The sequence below is a fragment of the Halichoeres trimaculatus genome, unplaced genomic scaffold (genome assembly GCF_033239565.1).
Source record: "Halichoeres trimaculatus isolate MK-OKI-2021-1 unplaced genomic scaffold, fHalTri1.1 fHalTri1_scaffold_19, whole genome shotgun sequence".
In the NCBI taxonomy this organism is placed as follows: domain Eukaryota; kingdom Metazoa; phylum Chordata; class Actinopteri; order Labriformes; family Labridae; genus Halichoeres; species Halichoeres trimaculatus.
Genome location: NW_027437197.1, coordinates 3,198,925 through 3,220,403, shown reverse-complemented (window position 1 = coordinate 3,220,403; position 21,479 = coordinate 3,198,925). Strand labels below are relative to the sequence as shown.

The 21,479-nt window shown below is 40.5% G+C and overlaps 1 protein-coding gene across 3 annotated transcripts in view; it reads left to right on the top strand.

The window, feature by feature from the left end:
- The window catches only part of sema5ba (sema domain, seven thrombospondin repeats (type 1 and type 1-like), transmembrane domain (TM) and short cytoplasmic domain, (semaphorin) 5Ba), a 251,797-nt gene that overhangs the window by 60,706 nt on the left and 169,612 nt on the right, over positions 1 to 21,479 (top strand). The window lies entirely within an intron of this gene.

Genomic DNA, 21,479 nt, shown 5'->3' with positions numbered 1-21,479 from the left:
TTGTTCTTGGCACCTCGCCTTTATTTATCATCTCATCAACTGGAGGCTTCACCGAGGGGACGGATGTCTCCTTTATTTTATTTCTCTTTCCACAAGCTCAGATATTTCATTACTTTTCTGCTCTGTTTCTGCTTTTTATGAACTCCATCCCTCGGCTGGAAGAGACGGAGGAGGGGAGGAGGCTTTTGTCCAGGGGGTTGTGGTGGAAACCTCGAGACCGTAAATCCTGCGCTGATCTTTGGATCATTAAACCCTGAGCCCTGAGTCCTTTGGTTCTTTATCACCAGGCTGGATCCCAGGCCATAATGGCGGCTAACTGGCTAATGATTAGCTGTCTGCTGCAGCCGCTCTGGAGAGGGCTGCTGCTTCAGATGCAACATGTAGATCTATTTATCTCTCAACTTCTTTGTCAAACAATCAATGCACAAGTCAGAAAAAAAAATTTATACATTATTTTGCAAATTTTAATGTTTTATTCTTCTGCAGCTGCAGCTGAAACACCCGTCTTGCTTCTGTCTCCTGGTTTTCGTAGCTGAGAGGACGATGATTGTCCTCTGTGAATCTGTAATCTGAGAAGCAGTGTTTTGGATAATCGCATCTTCTCTTCTTCCTATCAAAAACTTTGATTGCTTTCGCTTATAGCCGAGCTCTGCAGGTATACGAGCGTGAAACACTTCAGGCTTTGACTCAAAGAGAGGAAAGAACAAAGATTATACCGTTTCAAGTTCAGAAGTTAGAAGTTGACTTTGGATCGACTTGTTTTGAGAAAAGCGTTCAGCGTTTCTGTCTCAGAATCCTGCAAAGATGTTGCATTGTTGTGATCTCTTTCAGCTCATTTTCCCAATTTCTACTTCGGTGCATCTTTGTGGAGTTTATGTAAAGAGGTAGCTGTCTCAAAAGGAGGTTATACCGCTTCATAAAACCCTTTAAAGTTGGATTTTTTATAAATCTGTAGCAGTGTGATACATCTGACAGCCTCAACAAAGTAGCTACTGCTAATGCTAATCAAGTGTTTATGTCTTATTTTTATCAAAAATAGTCTATTTGATTTAAAATGAGCCACATTCACAAGACAAGTCCAGGAAAAATGTCTTATGTCAAGATATTAAAAAAGAAAAATGATGCTTGAACTGCTTCTAGTGAGTAAAAGCATCTTTTAAAAGAAGATATTTTTAAAAATCCTGGTCTAGTTTCATTTATTTAGACATCACTGGAAGATTTTCAAGCTGATTAAAATCAGTCCAGGCATCAGTTCTGTCTTTTAATATCTTGAAATGAGACTTTTTTTCTTGCCATGTCAGGTGAATGTGGCTCAATTTGGGTCTGATTAGATGATTTTATAAACGTAGAGTTTTTGCTCTGTGGAGGCTTCTGAGAGCAACAAGTGTCTCTGTTGTACTTAAACTGAGGTATTTCCAGAAAACTCTTCAGGTCTTCAACCCGTGGCTCTTTGACTCTTTGCAGTGGCTCCTTGTAGCTTTAGAACATATGATTGAAATAAAAGGTTTTTTATTTTTTTACAGAGGGTATTGATGATTAAAGACACTGACACTAAATAAAATCCTGCGTTAACATTTAGTTGAACTAAATCTTCATCCCATCTGTCAATAAAGCCTGCCACCGCTCTACTTCACCTCCTACAACATCAACAGCCCACCAACTTTCCATGCACCTGTGGCTAACCTCAAGTTTTACAGCCCTGGGAAGATAACTACATCTACAAAAAGACTAATCTGGAAGAAAATACTGATTTTAATTCTGTGTGGATGGATTCAGTTAACTGACAGCATGCCAGGTTGATATCCACTATACTTCTGCTTGGTATGTAGCAAGAAAAAAGGAAACAATTAAATATGATGATTTGGGGGATATAATCAACATATGTTTTAAAATTCTAGTATTCTTTCAAAAGTTTAACATTTTTTTAAATAATTTTAAATTAAAAAAAACTTTGGGAATTTTTTAAAAATGCATTTTTTTTTGCAATTTAAAAAAAAAATCATTTTATTTTTTTTTTTGCAATTCTTTTTTCAATTTAACATGCCACAAGCTTGAAATGTGGCAAAACAAAAAACAAACAATTTTCAACAAATTTCAATTTTTTAAAATTTTTATTTATTCATTTTTTTGTAAATTTATTAAATTCCCTTTTTTATTGTTAAATTTTTTGCATTTTTTTATTTCAATTTTTGTTTTTAAATATTTTAAAATTTATTAGAAAAATGTGAATAGAAAACTAAGTCATGACATGTACAATTTTATTAATTTGAAAAATTTATATCTATACCTAAACTTGTATGGATAGCTATTCACTAGATTTTAATGATGTATAGAATTTCATACACTTAATTGTCTTTATTGTGAAGACAAAGTAGATTTAGTGGCTCTGAATGACTTTAATCCAGGTGAGCTGAGGTCAAACTGCTCCTTTAAGGTAAAGGTTGCAGACCCCTGATTTAGACAGATCTTGCTTGTGGCAGTAACTTAATCCCTTTCAGTAAATGAAGTATTTTGTATATCTGGTCTGTTTCTCTCTCTGAGGTTTGTGCTGATATTTTCCAGTCAGACGACTTTCAAAGATGCTGTAACTTATATAATTGGATGCCGTTATGTGATCTACAGATTGTAAATCCATGAGACGTGTGATTTCTTTGGCTGTGTGAGTGGAATTGATTAGATCTGCTTTAATTGGTCCCTGATGGGACGCAGACTCCAGATCTTGGCATCAGAGTCTCGTCTCTGCCTCCCAACATACAACGCAGGCTGCTACTGACTCCGACAGATTTTCTCTCACTGCTTCACTAAAAACATCCCAAAATGACTGGTCCTGTAAAAAAGCTAAGTCGTTGCTGAACCCGTGATGCTCTTTATGTTCCTCTGACTCGTGAAGGCTGTGACCTGTGAGCTGTAAATCCGTCTTTAAAGTGTTAACATCTCTTTAATCTGAAGAGGGATCTTTGATTCTGTCAGCCTCACCTGGATGAAACCTCCACAGCTGCTCTGATGTGGGTCTCCTGGCTGTAAACCTGCTGCTTAATCACTCAGTAAGGATTAGTGGCTCTGTGTGTTTTCTAATTATAGACCCGGACTCTGCTCTCTCCTCCTCTGAGGGGTCACACGGACGGCTCCTCCTCTGGATCGACTCTCACTCGTTTATTCTGCCGTTAACTCTCCATCCTCGCATTGTTGCTCTTTATATTTCCCTTTCTTTCTGCCTCCCTCCTCCGTCTCTCTTTTATTGAGCTCACAACAAAGACTTTTCATTTGGATAAAATAAAAACTCAATGAGGAAGCTGTCAAAATAAATCACTTCTTGTATCAAGGAGGAAACAAGGCATCGCCTGAAAGAAAAGGACACAGATTCTATACAATCAATCAGTTCCCTTTCACGTCCTTTCATTCTGGGAGAACAATGGGTTTGATTAACCCCTCTGGGAAAGCTCATTATCCATTTCCATTACAAAGGTGTTGGTAAGACACTCGGATTTGAGACGCCGCGGCATGAAAAACAGAGATGAAAGGATTATATTGATGCCCACGAGCTGTGAAGGGTAATAATAGAAAACTGATGGCTGCCAGTCTGTGTTCAAGCATCCGGTTCAACAGCAGGCCAGATGTGGATCCTGCTTCTGGGTGTCAGGGATGTGTTTTTGATCATCGTGAGCTCCTTGTGGGTCCAGTCTAAGTATGAGCTGACAGATGCAAAACTCTGAGACCATGTTTTCTTCTTCTTTCTTTTATCCCACTGGAGAAATAAGTGTCAACATTTACAGTGGGGGGTTTAAGTATTGAACGTGTCAACTTTTTGATGCAATTCAAAACAAATTTCTCCCAGACATTGGTATTAACTCAAATAATCCACACATGAAAAGAAATCACAACCTTCAGGTCCATAAATAATGGTTATGGTGAATTAAGTACGATAACACAGGAAAAACGTATTGAACACACTAACTGAGACTCATCTAATACTTAGTGGAGAAGCCTTTGTTTGCAGTGACAGCTTCCAGAAGCTTCTTGTATGTTTGAACTAATGGCCCACACTGCTCAGGTGTGATTTTGGCCCATTCCTCTGCACAGATTGTCTTTAAATCTGGAATATTCTTTGCTGCCCTCTGGTGAACCCTTTTCTTTACTTCTTTCCACAAATGTTCAGTTGGATTGAAGTCAGGTGATTGACTAGGCCGTTCTAACAGATTGATTTTCTTTTTCTGAAACCATTTGAGAGTCAACTTTGCCGTGTGCTTTGGATCTTTGTCCTGCTGGAAGGTCCAGCCACGTCTCATCTTCATCATCCTGGTGGATGGCAGCAGATTCAGATCAAGAATTTCCCCAAACATGGCTCCATTCATTGCTCCGTCAGTTAGATGAAGTTTGCCAACACCATGAGATGAGAAACAACCCCATGCCATGATGCTTCCACCTCCAAACTTCACTGTTGGTGTAGTGTTTTTTGGCTGATGTGCAGTGCCATTTCTCCTCCAAACATGGTCTGTAGTATGACAGCCCAAAAGTTCAGTTTTGGTCTCATCTGACCAGACAACATTCTCCCAGTGTTCTACAGGCTTGTCAAGATGCTGTTTAGCAAACTTTAAAGCAGCTTCAACATGCCTTTTCTTGAGGAATGGAGTCTTGTGGGCTGAGCGTCCTTAGAGGCCATGGCGGCGGAGTGCATTGCCTATTGTTTTCTCTGTAACAATTGTACCTGCTGCCTCCATGTTTTTCTGGAGCACTTTCAGGGTGGTCATTGGCTGGTTGAGTACTCTTCTGACTATCTCTCTGACTCCCTGGTCAGAAATCTTCAAGGAGCTCCTGTGCGTGGCCTGTTGATGGTAAGGTGGTGCTTCTTCCACTTGTGAATAATGGCCCCAACGGTGCTGACTGGAATATTCAGGTGCTTTGATATAAGTCTGTAACCAGTTCCGTTTTGATGCTGAGCAACAATCAGGTTGTGAATGTCTTCAGAGAGCTCTTTGCCTTTACCCATCATGAGGTGTGTGGTATTTAACTGCTTGGTGAAAAAAACACCTTTTTTATAGGACCATCAATTTGCTCTAGCCCAGCTGATGTTGGTTTGCACTAATTGGAAGTTCAAATAATAATTACTGACAGATTTCAGGTGGTATGGTGCATTTCCTTGCCAAAGTATACAGCCTTTCCATGGTGTGTTCAATACTTTTTTCTTGTGTTATCGTAATTAATTCCACATCATCATTATTTATGGACCTGAACGTTGTGATTTCTTTTCATGTGTGGATTATTTGAGTTAATACCAATGTTTGGTAGAAATTTTGTTTAAATTGCAGCTTTAGGAAATACATGTAATGAGAAAAGAGTTGACCCATTCGATACTTGTTATCCTCACTGTATTTATGACTTTATTTTTATCCAGAGACCCAGTGAGGCCTTCTGGGGTTCCTTTGTTAAGCCGGTTCATTTTCACCTCTTCGAGGGGGAACACCTCGGATATGGCTCAATCCATTTTTAATCAAAGCACCTTATTAAGCGGGAGTTCAGATCAGATTAGTGTGTCGAATTCTCCCATCAGTCATTTGGTGAAGCTGTGATGTAGAACCACACGCTGCTTTGGGAAGATAAGTCTGCGTTCTGTGAAATAACCTCCAGATAAATAATGCACGTCATCAAATGTGTTTTGATGCAGAAGTTTTAATTAGCACGTTGACATTTGAAGAAATCTGTTTGCAGCAGAGTTTAAAGTCATAAAAGCAGCTTTGGTGTGATCTCACCTGAGAATGTCTCTGTTTTATTCCTGCGTTGTGTTTTTCACACCTGGGCTCAGGATGAGTGAGCAGGAAGTCTCTGGAAAGAGTGTAAAGCTTCAGGACATGGCTTTTTGACAGGAATCCCCAAAGGCAGGCTTCTCCGGTGTTTGGATTCTTTAAAAGCAGACATCATAGTGAAAGTACCGCAGAGGACAGTTAAGGAGATTAAAGAAAGTGTGACAGAGAAAAACTCCACACAAGAGTACAGAGAGGATACACACCGCACAATAACCAGGCTGATTCTGGGCCTGACTCCTCCTTGGGCTGGAAAACCTCAAACCTGTTGACTCCTAGCCTGGAAGTACTGGTTTGGACACAATTTGTTTTATTTTGAAAGTCACTGGGCATATTTAAGTGGTTTCAATGCACGACTTCCTGTCCCTGCTGCAACCCGCTGGAGCAGGGGAGCAGCCAAACTGCAAAAGAACAGCTCCAGTGTGAGATGACTCATAGACTTGAATGGAAACCTATGGACCAGAGATCCATCTGGTCCCTCTTGGCTGTAAAGATGATCTGATATGATTTTCATCTGGTGTTAAGCGTAGTTTTTCTCCTCCTGGATGTGTGCAGGAGATGCTCAAGGCTGCATTGATTTAAAATCATGAATACTGAGCGTGTTGAGTATTTATGATCAGATATCTTGCTGTGCAGGGAGAACTCAGGAGGCAGCTGATCTTGCTCTCCAGGAGAGGAAAGAAAGCTGACTGAAGAAGGAAGCAGGGTTATGGAAACAGGAGTACATGCGATGGATTCAGATATTGATCAGGGTGTGATACCTCGTTACAATCCACAAACTGTAAAAAACTGTGGAATCCCCCTTTAATGATCCTCATGTGCAAGCACTCTTACACCTTTACCAACTTGCAGGTTGTTGGTGAAGGAGAGGATTGTAATGTGCATATTTATCTCTCAACAAACCTCTACACTCAATCCCTGAGGGGTCTGCTGCCTCTCCCTGGTAATCCACCTCCACTAGCCCTGCCTGGCTGTTCCCTGTGACCTCATCCTCGACCCCCGACCCACGTTCCTGGAGGTCTCCCTGGGGATAATGAAGGGGTTGAGGAAAGAGAGGACCTCAGAGAACTTCCATCTTTTCCCTGGCTCTGCCCCTGCCCCGCTCCTTCCTCCTCTCTGTCAGGCTCAAAACTCCACTGAGGAAAACACAGTCGGACTCAGTGATGACCCATTCAGGCAAATTCAGCTGGAAGCGAATATTTACATAACTTACCTTTAAAACCTGTCTCCTCAGCCACTTTTGCCCAAGTCTCTGTAGAGTACACAGGCTGTATCGTATAACTCTGGGTGATGACACACTGCACAGATTATTTACTCCTCCATCTTTTGGCGGGGTTGGAGTCGGAGCAGGTGGCAGTTCCCCCACAACGTCATCAAATCAATGACGTCATGGGGGAATGCCATCGCTGATTGGCTGCAGTGGCACAGCCTCACTCAAACTTGAGTTGAAAGTTCAACTCGAGCGTGGAGGCGTCTGACGCCCCAAACCCGCTAGATGCTCCATATCTGCGGGCCAAAAGCGTCTTTGCATTGACCTTGTACGTAATCTCGACACTCTTCTTTGCGAATTCGTGTCCGGTGTGGCCGTGGCGTTACAGCTCCCAAGGTTGGTCTATACGACCCTAAACTTTCAGCCTTTTGCAGAGATGGTGTCAGACAGCAGTCTAACAGTCTTACACATCAAATACACCAGATACGTTTGCAGTCTGACTCTGGTCCGTTGCGTGTTGACTGCGTTCGTCAACTTACACCTTCTGCATGTTCAGTCCGACACAGATCAAAGAGTTTCCACCCTTCAGACTCCAGTGATAAGTTTCTCTTTGGTCAGGTTGGGCTGTAAAACCTCAAACCAGTTGACTTTTGGTCTGGATCCACTTATCGTGTCCGTTTATCCTCATAGCCAGGTTGAATATGAACCGATTTTGACACGGTCTGTTTTATTTTAAAAGTCACTGGGCATATTTAAGTGACTTCCTGTCCCTGCTCAGATATCCATCAAAAACACAGGAGCCTTGTGTATCTGCTGCAACCTGTCGGAGCAGGGGAGCAGCTCAACTGCAACAGAGCAGATCCATTGTTAGATGACTCATAGACTTGAATGGAAACCTATGGAGCAGAGATTTACTGGTCTGGATCCGCTCATTACGTCCTTTTATCGTCGTAGTCAAGTTAAATATGAAATGATAGTTTCCAGTCACAACCGGAGCAACCAGGCAGACTGCAACGAAGTGGATCCAGTGTAAATTGACTTGAATGGAAACCAATCTGATCCGTTTGCCGTGATAGAGTGGAGACTTACTGCAGACACATCTGGTGTATTGAAGCCTCCTTGTGTGTCTGTGCACGAGCGTAGAGAAAGATAAATGACCATGCCGAAAAACCTCAGTAGGTCGTAACTTCTTCTGTGTGTTTTAGAAGTTTAGCATCTAATTTTTTTTCTGGCATTTGACTGTTTCTGAAACAGCCTTTTTCATGTCTGCACGTGTCTTTCAACTCTCTCTCTGAAGCAAACCTTGTGAGCATCTGGATCCATTTCAGCCCCTCACCCTGCCGTTTGAAAAAGACACATCCTCTCCAACATTTCAGAACAAAATTACACCAAACCCTCTTCTTTCTTCAGGGTGACCTCTTCCCTCCTCCTCTGGGATGAATCAGGCTGTTCTTTACAGCGTTAATGACTCTGAGGTCTGAAGATGAAGATGTCTCTTTGTTTCTCTTTGTGTCCGGCTCACACTATTTTTAAGGTGCGGGGTTAAAAGAAGACGTCTGATTGGCTGTGCTGTCTGAGCACAAAGGAGCTGTTGACGAAGAATATCAGGCTGCACGGATTAATAGCTCGACGGGTAATTAGATCTTTAGAAATCTTTCTCTTTCTGAGTGACTGATGGCTCCAGCTGTTCGTGTTGTTCCACAGTAATACTTCATGGATGTTTAGATCATCTCACACACTCACACACTCACACACTCACACACACTCTTTGATGAAGATCTTTGCTCTGCAGCCTCCCAATCTGCAGCGCAGCTTGATCAAACTGTTCGTTTACAGAACTAATGAGAAAATGAACAGAAATTAAGGAACCATTTGCTGGATGTGAATCATCTGCAGTGTTGTTTCTGCCGCTGATCATGTCACAATTACAGCACACAGGCTTCAATGAGGGGACGGCGGCGGCGGCGGCGGCGGCGGTGGCTCCCTTTCGGAATGATAAGCATGGCGTTTGAGGCGTCGTGTGTATCGGGGTGGTAAACAATGCCAGCACTGATCAGACTTGTTTTCATTTCCATCTCTGAATTTCCTGGCATAATGCCTGGGTCACGCATCGAGAAGGCCGTAACGAGAAACTGTGTAGTGAGACCACACAGCAATTAAAACAGGAAGCAAGATGTTTGTCTTTTTTTCTAATTACATCACAATGGGTTTAATTACAGCCGCGTGTTTGGAGACGCAATCACGTCAGGGTTGATGGTCCGTCTTTTGTTTGTGACAGGATGTTGTCTCTGCTCCCTGAACCTGAATCAGACTCGTGAGGACTGAACTGTGGCTCAGATATGGTTTCCAACGCTGTGGAGCCTTTTTATCCAGACGTAAAGATTCACGCCACGTCAAAGCTCTGATGTTTGGCTGTACATGAAGATAAAGATGGATGACTGGTCTCTTTCTTCCTCCTGTTATACAACAGTGAAGGCAAAATAACCCTACACTGAGTGATGGAGACTCCCTCTTTGGAGCCAGATTGTGCTCAGTAAGGATCAGCTGCTCGAGCTGTAGTATTGACGAAGGATGTGCAGGTTTCTCACCTGTGCTGGCACTTAAATTACGAGTAGGGATGGGGACCTGTCACATCTGAAACGTTACGGTACAGATGCTCAATTTCCAGTACTTTTGTGGGTACCACTTTATTTAAAGGAGTATGCATAAAACTGACACGAGACTGTCATAAACACAACATGACATGTGTCATTACGTTGAAGGAGGCTTCATGCATGTCTATGAATGTTGTCAGTAAGTGTCATTCGGCCAATTCGGTCAATACAAAGACAGTGGCAGGTAGGAATTAGGTACTTTTATAGGTATCAACCAGGTACTGATTCTCGTACAATCAAAAGGCACCATGTTTAGGTACCTAACTGCACTCTTGTGACTGTGGGAGAGTGGAAGAGAAGGTGATTTTCTATACTGGACATAAACACATCATTGCAAGGTTATACATTGAGGAATAAATATGTTAAACTGAAAAAAAAATCACATTTTATTATTAAACAAAGTGATATTATTTACCACATAAAAACAAAAGAGTGCCAAATATTGGTACCAGTATAGATTGCCAGGTACCAGGTATTGGTACTATATCATTTCAAATGTGAAAGGTACCCATCCCTAGTGGCAGCTTAGGTTGTCTTTGTAAATGTGGAGTTATCATAACAAAGCCATCCCCAAACAACATCCACTTTCCTTAAAAGGAAGGTTTTAGTTGTCATTGAGTTTTGACACTTAATGACAACATTCATAGACATGTATGAAGCCTCCTCCAACGTAATGATCATGTTTATGAGTCTCATGTCAGTCTTATGCATACTCCTTCAAATAAAGTGTTACCCTTTTGTGTGTGTTTATGTGGTAATAGATATATATATTTTCTTAATAACAAAACCTCTGAGTATCTCAGTTTAACATATTTATTTCTTAATATACAACCTTACAATGTTGTGTTCATGTCCAACATGGAAAATTGCCTACTCTTCCACTCCTTCACAGTCACAGGGATGTGTTTTAGTACCTATACATGTAATGTATGGTTTTATGTGAATCGGTACTGGGTACTACATAAGTATGGGTACTGAATTAGGAACTTTTATAGGTATTGACCGAATTTTGTCAAAAATACCGTATACCAATTCAAGAAAAATCAAAAGGTACCATGTTTAGGTACCTAAACCTATCTTTATGACTGTGAGGGAGTGGAAGAGTAGGAGATTTTCCATGCTGGACATGAACACAGCATTACAAGGTTATGTATTGAAGAATAAATCTGCTAAATTAAAAAAAAAAATGAGATTTTATTTTTAAAAATTTTTTATATTTTTTACCACATAAACACAAAAAAGTACCTTAAATTGGTACAGTTGAGTACCAATACTGATTGCCAGGTACCAGGCATTGGAACTGTATCGACTAAATGTGGAAGGGACCAATCCCTAGTTACGAGTTGTTTGAAGAATTAATACGATTTTGTCATTTTGGGCTCAAAATGTTGATCATATGTTGCGTCTAAGCTTTGGTGCTTACACATAGATAGGGCTAAAGTTATGACCATTACAGTAATGCTATGATGCTCTACTACCCAGATGTAGAAAAGCACAGATGTCATCTCATGGTGAGGTTGGTGATATTTAATAGTGATATAAAGTTGTGTACTTAGCTGCACTGAACTAAACTAGAGCAGCGCTGTGACTTATGACTCAAATTAATTCTGTGTCAGAGCTCATACCTCACATTATTCACATGATGAATGAACTTTTACCCATTGAAATGAATTGAAATGCCATTAATCAGTTCCAGAAACCCCCCAAACACCACATTTTTTCTTATGTGTTTTTAAATAAGAAAAGATGTTCTTATAAGTAAGAAGTATTTTATAAAAATACAGTGTAATGGAATTTACCACTATAAGTTAAAGTTCCCTCTGGTTGTTTCAGACGGTGTAGCAGCCTCTGGACGCTCACTGTCATGGAAATCTTCTTGGGTCTTCTGTTGGTGATTGTTTCTCTTCTTCTTCTCGAGCTGTAAACCTTGTGGCTTCACTGTTTCGGGGGCCGTCATAACATCCATCTTTTAACTCCAGAGTTTGAAATCTTCCTGAAGTTTGAGATAAAACATCCATAGGTTAAAAAGCACGGCCCGCTGACAGCTCATAGTTCTCCTGCAGCGTGAAATCCTTCTGCCTAACGCTTCCTCTTCCTGCTCGGCGTTCAGTCTTTGTGAGAGCAGCGGGGCTCTGACAGCCCCGAGCTGAACACTGTGAAGTTCTGTGAAATGGAAATGGCTTTGTGGTTACTATAAACGTCTGACCATTTTATCTCTTGCTGTGTGTGTGTGCGTGTGTGTGTGCGTGTGTGTGTGAAAGGGACTTTATTCTTGGAGCTACATGTGTACAAATTGTGCTTATGTCCTGAGTTTGTCTGAGAATCTGCTGCCCTGGAAACGAGTAATCAGATTTTATTGTTGTGCTCTTTATGCTAAAACCCAAGAACGCCACTTCCACGTTTCTGCGTGTCAGCAGAATTCACCTCGCAGCACAGAGCAGGGCCTGAGCCATTGTTATGGCCCACAAATATTGTCTGATTTTCCTACAGCGCCCATTTAGCCTGTAGCCTCTTACTGCAGAAGCATAAATGCCAGAATCTTTGTGGCTGGAATATGAAAAGGATGTTCTGTTAAAGAAAAACCTTTTATAGATCGTCGTGTCTGACCTTTAAAAAAAGAGACGGTGACATAAAGCTGCTGCTGCTGCTGCTAAAATCTGTGGCTGTGAGACAACTCTATTCCAGGCGCTCAGACAGAAGCACACGAGGTTGGAGGGAGTCATGAAAATTAGAGCTGCAGGATGGAAACAGTAGATACAGGGACGAAGCCATGATTTCAATTTTTGAGCAGCCAGCATCAGCATCAGCATCAGGTTTCAATTCAAGTCAAGTGAGTCATCTCACACTGGATCTGCTTTGTTGCAGTTCGGCTGCTCCCCTGCTCCGGCGGGTTGCAGCAGACATGCAAGGCTCCTGTTTTTGCCGGATATATGATTGAACTTTGGCTGGGCCTTAGGTCTCAAAATTTTGTAGATCATTAATTTAATTAATAAAAACAATATACAACATTCTACTGTAACTATGTGTGGATTCAAAGCAGATTTTGTTGCTTTTTTCAGCTTAAATAAAATTTTTATAACCCTTTTGTGCATCGGACAGATCTAACTCACCACGCTCTCCGTGGTACTGACCAAAGAGTGGCGGTCGAACGCACCAGTAGGCCGCACCGCTACGGCATTCTTTTGATTATAAGCTGCAAGAGCATAAACATTAACCATGGTTAAATAAAATAAAAATAAAAATCTACGGTCTTTCCCAAAATAATATTCTGGTGTATGTAGCTAAATTTTTTATACCTCAGTTTTTTTTTTTTCCACAACTTAAGAACTTGGCTCATTTTACAAAGACAGAACATCTAACAAAACAAACAAAACAAACAAGTGACAAAATTTAAAATGCAATTTTTAATCCAATTTAAATAAATAAATAAATAAATAAAATTATGGAAAATGTGATGAATATTAAATGAATTAACAAATATTAAATGAATTATTATTATTATTATTATTATTATTATTATTATTATTATTATTATTATTATTATTATTATTTTAAATAGAAAAACAGATAAATAAATGTGTAAGTAAATCATTCAATATTTAAAGAAAAGTTTAGGATGGGCCTGGGACATTTGGACCCCCCCATAACGCTGCCCCTGATTAGATATACTCCTGATCAAAAAAGACAGGTCAAAAAATTGCAAAAACTCACAAATTTGCACTGTTGGATCTCAAAAAGTTTCAAAGTAGAGTTTCAAAATGCAGAAAAAAAAGAAATTTTTACTAAGAAAAAAAATAAGTAAGCAAAAACACAGCTCAGAAAAAACCTGAAAACCCCTAAAATAGAAATCAAAGTTTTAAAGAAAGACTCAGTGCTGAGGAGCTCCTCCTTTCTTGTCAATCACTTCACGCTTGATGTCCTGCTCACGGGAACTTTGCTACAAATAATGAAGATGTCTTCATGGAGGATCATCCACTGTCTGGACCTGATGTCCATTTCGGTAGACATCTCTCTACATCCATCCCCAAATCTTCTCAGAGTGATTGAGATCAGGGAAACATCAGGATGGTCCCAAAGAGTGAGCTGATTCCTCTGGAAGAATTCCAAAACCCAGTCATTACCACAAAGACCAGGGCCCTCAGTAATGAAGGAGGCCCCGCAACATCTCCAGATGACGCCTCTGACCAACCTAAAGCTCCATTCATCCAGTGATGGATCATGATGGCGCCCCCTCCACTGTGCCGCCGTGAAATCATCTCCAATGGGATTTTCTCATCATGTTGGTAACATTGAAGCCATCAGGATCGTCAAGGTTCAGGTTCAAGGTTCTTTACCTGTCCGTGTCCTTTGTTTGCTGCTCTCTGAAAAAGTCCAAACAGCGAGTTTGTGGCGTTGAAGGAGACGAGGCTTTTAAAGACGTCACATGGCGTCTGATGGTTATTGGGCGGCAGTCTGTGCCAGTAACAGACTTCATTTGGTTCCAGGATCGTTTCAGGTTTCATCAGGTGTATAAATCTATCTTAGCTGCAACGCTAGAAGTTATAGCATTCGTGCAAAGTCATGCTTGAAGTGGGCTCATAATGATGCATCTGTTGAGGACGGTCATCACGCCCACAGACGTGCAGTTTGCTCCTCTCTTGAACTGTTTACTCTGTTAAAGCAAACATGAAGGCTGCTCAGGCTTCCCACATCAATGCAGCAGTGAAACCTTCCTCTCCACAGTCTATTTGATGTAATTAACATTTTCCAACATGTTTGCCAAAATACTTCACTTCGTCTGCATCATAATATTTCTTCCCCTTTGAATCTCTGAAGCCGAGCCAAACGCTGTGTGATAATCATAACTTGGCAGAATCTCTCGCACACAGCTGGACGCAGGAGAAGTGGATTATTCAGTTGTGTTATGTACGATTTTTATTGTGTTTAAAACTTTTCCCAACAGTTAAAGACAGGAGTTCAACCGTCACATTTTATCCTAAAGATAAGGAGTGTTTTTCCAAAGGGAGGACATAAGTTTTGAGATGTGCTGCAGAAGTCGACTCACTCGCTGAGGGTTGACCTGCTTGTGCCGCGTTGCAATTAGGCTCATTAGACTCTGGAAGTATAACGAGTTCACAGATTTATTTTCAGCTCGCTGGTTGTCGTCACATCACATGAGATGAATTTTCACGCTGTGTGAGTCGGAGACGGATGCATGTGTGTGTGTGTTGGTGTCACAGTCGCTGTTAAATTGAGCAGAAAGTGCGAACCTGGCAGACAGTGTCCATGTGTAAAGATGTGAGCACGTCCTTCAGTGAGGGACTGGATGAGGAACATAAGGCAGACGGATCAAGAAAGAAATCTTATAATTAAGTTCAAACAAGACGATGAACATGAGCAGACAAAGATGTCGACCTCATTAATGAAATGGAATCAGGAAAATCAGAAAAAAGTGAGGGTCAGGTTTTTGATCACTGAGAAGATGTTGGAATAAACATCCCAGACTTTTGTTTGGAAGGACTAACTTTTAAAGATTTATGACTGAGTAAAAAAGTGGCAACCCTTCTGCCAGTTTTTTATCTTTATTTTACAGCAAAGAAATTTGTGTTGTGATGGGTTTTGTAGCCAAAAGTTAAAAGTTAGTGCAATTGGTTTAAGACCATGTTGCACATTGAGATGTTACACTAAAGGGGGCACAGGCTGACTGTGCCCAACTGAATGGACTGGCTGCCTGTGCTTTATATGGCACGGAACAGCTGTCTGGGCTTCACATGGTATGAAACAGCTCTCTATGCTCCACATGGCACGGGCCAGCTGTCTGTGTTGCACATGGCACAAACCAGCTGTCTGTGCTCTACATGGCATGGAACAGCTGTCTATGTTCCACATGGCACAAACTGGCTGTCTGTGCCCTACATAGCATGGAACAGCTGTCTGTGTTCCACATGGTACGAAACAGCTCTCTATGCTCCGCATGGCACGGGCCAGCTGTCTGTGTTCCACATGGCACAACTGGCTGACGGGGCTCAACATGGCATGGGACAGCAGTCTGTGTTTGATATGGCACAAACCTGCTGTCTGTGCTCCACATAGCATGGAATAGCTGTCTGTGCTCCACATGGCAAAAACTGGCTGTCTGTGTTCCACATGGCACAAACTGGCTGTCTGTGCTCTACATGGAGTGGAACAGCTGTCTGTGCTTCATATGGAACTGACCGGCTGTCTGTGCTCTACATGACACACCTCAGCTGTCTGTGCTCCATGTACCATGGAATAGTTGTCTGTGCTCCACATGTCATGGATTAGCTGTCAGTGCTCCATATGGCACAGACCAGTAGTCTGTATTCCACATGCCACAAACTGGCTGTCTGTGCTCTACATGGCATGTTACATTCATCTGTGCTCCACATGATATGGACTGGCTGTGTGCGATGATTTTTACGGTGTGTTGACTAGTTTTAAAATTAAGTGTGAAAAAGTTTAACCAAATATTTTTTCATTTGACTGTAAAAAAAACACAGTTTAGGCAGTGGTTTAATTGGAGTACAGACCTCTGGTCCCTGCCATGTGAAGCACAGACTGCCTGTGCCCTCCAACTGACATCTCTTTGTACATCAGGGTTTTATACTCACATCGTTCCCTCCTCACCTGTGGTTAAAAAACCTTATCACAACATTTTTTTTTCAAATTTACAAACTGTAATCTAATGAATATTACAGTACATGCACTGTAAAATAACAGGAAGTTAGTGGGCATTTCTGCTGCTAGTGTTTTACTCGTTATTTTACAGTGAATCTTTTACAGTCAGGTTTAGATTCTTGTTCTTGAAAATGATCTTGACGTTCTCTTACCCAGAGTGAATCAGCTGTATTGGCTTTGACAGCGTCTTGGTTAAACCTGTGGGTGAGCCTGGCTGCGCGGTTAATCTGTCCGGTGCTTATTATATCACAGATCAGACCAATTAGCACTGAGGTGACGCTGCTTGGATTTTCCCTGAGGCCATGCCGCCGACGCCGCTGACCTGTTGCGTGTGTTGTGAAGGCAGAGCTGGAGTCTGAGGAGACTTGTTAAGAAGCTGCTCCACTCCGGCTGCTGCATCATTGGAAAATTGATTTTTTTTTTTTTCCTGTGGACGGCTCAGAGACCCGAACACACACGCTCACTGTACTCCCTCAGAGACACCAAGGCGGTGGCGTGGTGCGTGGTGTGTGGCGGCCTACACGGTGTCGTAACATGTCTTCATTTCTGTCTTCCAGTTTGTGTAATTGGAGGCTTTTGAAAGAGACTGTTTGCCACGTGGTTATATAACACCAGCTCAACGCTTGGACTAAAAACCCTCCTTTTGGAATGACAAAGAGTCAGCGTGCGTGTTTGGTTGTGGTGGGCAGGTGAGCTTTTATTAGTTTTTCAGCCCCCTGCAGCACAAAGGTAGCGAGTGATGAATGCCTGCAGCTGAAATCCAATAAGATGGATTCGTTGGGAACAGTAGCTTTCACTCCTTCACCCTTCCCTCCCCCTCAGTTGTCTCCCCCTCCTTCCTCCTCACTCCATCACACACGTCCAGCCGCTCATCCACCAGCGGGGGTCCAAATCAGTCACTCCTCCCTCGTCCGATCAATGCTGTGTAATCAACAGGGGAGACACATTGCTGCTCTTTAATGGAAAGCCTCCTACCTGCGCCGCCCGTCTCGCAACATCTGAAGTGGATTCAGTGGAGCGGCGTGTGATCAGCGGCGACGGACACATCGGCTCGTCTAACGCCGTCTCCTCCTTTGTGTGTGAGCGCTGAGTCTTGAAAGATGGCGGCTTCTGCACAGAGCGCTTTAAAGGCTTTGAGAAACGGGGGGACGTGGATGCAATAAGACTTCATTTAATTACATTCACACAAGATTTGTATTGGATTCCTGCGCGGCTGCCTGGCACCGTTCTGACTTACTGTGCCTTTAAACATGTCGCTTATTGTGTTTAAAGTTTAACTGGAAGAATTATGAAAGCAGAAATGAATAAATCATGCTGCCCTTTAGGGAATTTAAATTGCACAATTGGCCTTTACAACATGCATATAAAAACTTCACACGCCTTAAAGCAGCGGTAAGTCGAAATCGTTTGGGATTAGAAAGAAGGACGTTCAGGCGCGCTGAAAAGTACGAGCTGGAAGAAGTGAAGAAGAGTTTGTTAAGCAGGTGGAAGCTGCAGGTGACGGAGTGTATTCATGTTTCCTCCCTGGACGTGATGTATGTCCACCCAGCGGGCAAAACCGACAACAAAACCTCTGATAGATTTGTTTTGATCCGGAGAGCAAGCACATAAATAAAACTGTCATTTCCACGGTGCTGCACACAGAGTTGCTTTACCTCTCAACCCCGTCTGACAACTTCTTCCAGTTTGCACTGAGACGGGAAATAAAAGCATTTTACAAGTTCTGTGCATGTTTCTCAAAAAGAGACCCCTGCACCGGCCTTCATGCGGTCAGGAGTCTTAGACGGCTCTTAGATCTGAGTCCACATATAAGAAGAGAGTTCAAGACCATTTTAGACCCCACAACCCTCTGAACAAACACTCTAGATCAGGGATCTCAAAGTCGTGCCATGGAAGGCCAAGAAGCTGCAGGTTTTTTTTCCAACCAAAAACTCCACCATCTGATTTCACTGATAAGTCCCTGCTCTCTGCTTGAACGTAAGGTAATTGTTGAAATCAGCAGGTGGAGTTTTTGGTTGGAAAGAAAACCTGCAGACTCTTGGCCTTGCATGGCACAAGTTTGAGATCCCTGCTTTAGATCAAGGGTCCTTTTATTAAAGTAATTTTTCACTTTTTTTTTGTTTTTCAATTTTTTTCAAACATTTTTTAAATATTTTCTAATCCTTAAAATCCATGATTGTTCAAATTTTTGTCAATTTTTAAAATAGAAAAAATCAAATTTTTAGAAAAAACTTTTGTAAATTTCAGATTTTTTTTGTTGTTTAATTTGCAAGTATACGAGATGTCAAATTTGTTTAATTTATCTTTTTTTTTTTATCATTTTTTTATTTCAGTTTTTTTATATTTTTTATTTACATCTATCTATAAATTGTGTCAAAATTTTTGGAATTCTTGATAATTCAATCCCTTTCAATTTTTTTTGCAAATTTATTGAAAATAATAACTTGAAAAAAAAATAAGATATCACACATAAAATTTAATAAATTCAAAAAACTTCCTTTTAGCAGGAGTTTAATATCCATGCTCTAGAACAAGGGTCTTCAGTTTGAGTGATTTTTCACATTTTTTTTTCTTTTTTCTTTTTTCAAAAATTTTTGAAATTTTTGTTAATGTTTTATTTCTATTTATTTATTTTAATTTTTTGCCGATTTTTAAAATTGAAATATTAAAATTTTTCAAAAAAACGTTTTTTGGAAAACTTCTGAAATACTAAAATATTTTTTAAAAATTTGCAAGTTTTTGAGATGTCAAAATTTGTTTTATCTAATTTTTTAATTTCATTTTTTATATGTTTTATTATCTATCTATAAATTTTTAAATTAAGGAACTTTTGCAATTTTTGATCATTAAATCCATTACATTTTATGCAAATTTTTTGACACTTATAATAACTAAAAAAAAAAAAACTAAGACATCACATGTAAAATTCCATAAATTAAAAAACACTTTTTTTTAGTAAATGATTCACAATGTTTTAACATAATACAGAATTTCATGCACAGCATGATCTTTATTGTGAAGACAAAGTCGATTTTGTGGCTCTGTTATGACTCCAATCCAAGTCAGCTGAGGAAAAATTGCTCCTATGAAAGTAACTCTTGCTCAAGATGACTCCATGAGAGCTCCATACCAGGGATCCCCAAACTTCTCCTCTTAGTGCTGCTCTTTTCTTTAACAGGAAGTACAAACACTGCAGGAAAAGAAGCTTTATCACATAATGACTGCATTAATCCATAAATAAAGTGCACCCTAAGGTTAATGTAACAGCAGAGATGTGTTGTTCCTGCAGATTTAGCATTAGCGTTGGCATTTACATTCAGATATTCATCAATAAAAACGGCCAAGTGTTCCCTCGGAGGAGCACGGTCTGTGGTTTTAACATTTACAAATCCTGGGGAATGTTTATTGGAATTGATTGTCTTTTCTTTTATTCCTTCGTTGTGTTATTAAGGCAACAGTTGTTGTTTATCTCTCATCGGTGAATACTCGAAGCTTGGTATTTCTTTTTGCTGAAGCTTGTTTAAAAGGCGCGTCACGTTCACTGAAGCTCTTCATTTTGAATACGGCCACACATCTGCTCCACTCTGTCTGTGTGCTGTTTGTTTGACTGTTGCCCGGCTGCTTCCTCACGTCCAGTCTTGCAGCACAATCATCTCTTTCTTCATCTCCTTTCTTTACTTTAAAATACCCAAACATATTCTCTCAGCTTGTCCACATTTTTCTTCTGATCCCAGTACTCTGGGTCAGACAGGAGGTCTCTGTTGTGTCTCGATGATGCCGTCCTGCGCTCAGAGCCGTCGTCTCTGCCGTGTATGAGTCAGACACAAAGAGCTCTTTAAACAGCGGCCACCGGCCTGTCATCCGGCTGCCTGTGATTGATCGCTTTGACACACTTCAGTGCTGTGTCATTATGGTGTGAGGCCTTGAAAATGTGGCTCTGTTTTAGATGAACTGTCATTCAAAATAAAATATTGTCAGAGATTAGATGAAGCCTCAGACTGACGCGCAGAAAAGAGATGCCAGATTTTTGACACTGCTCTTTCAGTTATGTGGAGTAATTGTTTTGTCATTTCTTCAAGAATCTTCCAAAGCTACATGTTCTGAAGCTTTGGAGATTATTTCAACTGGATTATGCACAGAAAAGCATCTCTAGGTTTACAGACTGTTGATTTTACAGTAAAGCACAGTAGATCATCATAGTCACATAGTATTCCTATGTTAATTAAATGGCAAAAATGGTTCATTTATATGGTAAAACCTGTATTCAATCAGACTGCAGCCTTTACTGTAAAATCAGCTGTACTAACAACCTTTTTACTGTAGTAGTAGTAGAAAAAGTTAAACCGTATTTTTTACGGTGAAATTTTGACAACAACAGCTTTTTTTAATGTAAAATGTCAGAAAAACTGTCAGATAACCTGCATATTTCATTGGTTTACACTATAATTACAGTGGTCACATTGTATAACTTCACAGTCCTTCAAGTCCCATTACATTAAGGTCACATTATGATCAAATTACAGTCACGTTACGTCATATGATGGTCACATTTTAATCAAATAACATTTTTGATTTCATGTTACATCACATGCAAACATATCACAATCAAATTACGGTTAAATTTTAGTCACATGACATCATATTACGACCAAATTATGGTCAAATTACATGACAGAATGTCACATCACGTAACAGTCACATAATGATCAAATTACGGTCACATTACAACAAATTACGGTCACATTATGATCAAATTACGGTCACATTACGTCAAATTACGCTCACATTATGATCAAATTACGGTCACATTACGACAAATTACGCTCACATTATGATCAAATTATGCTCACATTACATCAAATTACGCTCACATTATGATTAACTTGCGGTCACATTACGACAAATGACGGCCACATTATAATCTAAGTACGGTCACATTACGACGAATTACGGTCACATTGTGATCAAATTACGGTCACATTACGACAAAATACGGTCACATTATGATCAACTTACAGTCACATTATGATAAAAACTACAGTCACATTATGTCATATTACAGTCACATTGTAATCAAGATACATTTAATGATTTCACATTATACATACACTTATGGTTAAATTTCATTCACATTACATC